This window comes from Empidonax traillii, unplaced genomic scaffold, assembly GCF_003031625.1.
Source record: "Empidonax traillii isolate 1590-97213 ecotype Southwest subspecies unplaced genomic scaffold, ASM303162v1 scaffold4256:size9852, whole genome shotgun sequence".
Lineage (NCBI taxonomy): Eukaryota > Metazoa > Chordata > Aves > Passeriformes > Tyrannidae > Empidonax > Empidonax traillii.
The window spans coordinates 15-2,025 of NW_020959449.1; the positions used below are offsets into that span (position 1 = coordinate 15).

The 2,011-nt window shown below is 61.9% G+C and overlaps 1 long non-coding RNA gene across 1 annotated transcript; it reads left to right on the forward strand.

Annotated features, from left to right (window-relative positions):
• Nucleotides 1-467: 467 nt before the first annotated feature.
• LOC114072873 lies at nt 468-1,115 on the forward strand. The gene is made up of 3 exons (XR_003574243.1): nt 468-551; nt 640-777; nt 1,054-1,115. It is a non-coding gene; the product is annotated as an uncharacterized LOC114072873 (long non-coding RNA).
• Nucleotides 1,116-2,011: the final 896 nt, after the last annotated feature.

Below are 2,011 nucleotides of genomic sequence, written 5' to 3' on the forward strand. Positions count from 1 at the left end.
GCCTCATCAGAAATGGCACTGGAGAAGGTGCTGCCAGAGTTGTTCTATGTGATTGAGGACTGGCCAGTGCACAGCACGTGCACCTCCGACGAGGACAACACGCCTGTCTTTGCTCTGGCTGTGAGTTTCTGCAATGGGCTTTGGCTCCTTCCCAGGTCACCTCCCCAGTGGGTCTCCTTCCTCCCAAGCACTGCATCTTCCTGCCTCAGGCATGGGGCTGGGAATGTAGGTTAGGGCCAGGTTCAGGGGCACCAGGCCAGGGGCTCCCCCTGAGTCTCCCCTGGGATCTCCCTCTCACAATCGAGCCCTGCCCCATGGACATCTGGGCACTGAGAGCTGATCTGGGTGGTTTGTCTTTTGCAGGCAACCAGGGTGATCTGGGAGATCCTCCAGGTGATCCGGTGCCCAGGGGCATTGGTGGAGTACTTCCCCTGTCTCCTCATGGCTCTGCTCTTCCAAGTTCTTGCCAGCATAGAGCAGATGCCAGAGGAGGTTGACACCTTCTGGAGCGGATGCCAGGAGCAACAGAACCTTCCCACCAACCCCAGCAGGTGCTCCATCCCAGTCCTCCTGTGCCTTCCATGCCCTTGGGGCTGGGTCAGGGCTGCCAGCATGACCTGGCCTTTGCTCTGCACACAGGTTTGCAGTGGTGACCATAAAGGCCCTGCTTTGCCATCTGAAATATGAGGATGTGGTGTTTTCAATGGAACGCAAGCGTGGCTGGGACACGCTCCTCAGGCCTGACACCCACCACTACGCAGTGGGTCTGCTGGCCAGGTGAGACCCCCTTGTCCCCGCTGCCCCTGTCATTTCTGCCTGGGCACGGGGCACCCCCACAGTGCCCGTGGTCGTGGGCCAGAGGGCCTTGTCAGCCAGGGATGGCTGAGCAGAGTGGAAAAGGCTGGGAGAGGCGGGGGCACAGGAGGAGCCGCCTCCCGGAGTGCATGTGTCCCCTCCTGAGCTGGTGGGGAAAGACCAGGCCTCTGTGAGTCCATCCCAGCAGATGTTTTCCCCACCCAGCTCAGGTCGATGGTGCCTTTTTCCCCCTGCCAGGGAGATCCGCCGTGTCTCCAGCCCCTTGTGTTCCCGGATCACACTCCACCTGCTGGAGCTGCAGGGCAGAGAGGAGCCCCACTTGGAAGTTCCCATGGTGGCATTCCTTGTGGAGGTGAGCCTGATGGCGAGCGCTGCCTCGCTCTCTTGGAGGGCCCAGCCCTGTTCAGGTCCGGGCTCCTGCTGGCCAGGCACCCCTCACTCCTGTGTGCCTTTCAGGTCCTGGACTGGGTGGACATGAGTGAATGGGGAGACAGCCTCCTGCAGATGCTTTCAAGGCACCTCCCGAGCGCGTGCCCAGAGAGGCGTCGCCTGGCACTGCGAGCTCTTGTGGTGCTGAGCAAAGATCGTGCCATGGTGAGCAGGGGGCAGGGGCTGAAGCCGTGTGGGCAGCGTGGGGCTGGGCAAGGCAGTCCCTTGGGCTGGGCTGGGCTTTGGGAGCTGTGGCAGCTGCTCCCAGCTCTGCTGCCTCCCTGTTCAGCTGCCCCAGTCCCTCGGGACAGGCCTTTGGCCTCCGGGCCCCGCGGCAGCACCTGGGGCTGCCCCGCCCAAGCGGGGTTGGCTCTGCAGCCGTTCCTGGCTTCACAGCACAGCCTTGTGTTCCTCCCAGGCTGACGGTGTGTGGACCCTGACAGAAAGCCTCACGAGCCTCCTGTGGGATGCAGATGAAGAGCTGGTCAAGATGGCTCTCTGTGTATTCCTCAATGCACTTCGGGGCAGAAACACCCCCATCTCCCCCCTCACTGCCCAGGAGCTGGTTGAGGCACTCCCGACACTCTTTGGCTTTGTAAGTCTCTGTGCCCCCCACCACAGGCCCTGGGTGCTGCCAGGAAAGTGTGGCCTGTGCATTTGCAGGCCTGTGCCCCGGTGGGGCTGGAACAGCCAGTGCTGAGTTCTTTTCTTCTTCCTTTGCATCAGGAGAACATCCGTGTGCAACTGCTCTCCGTTCGCCTCTTCC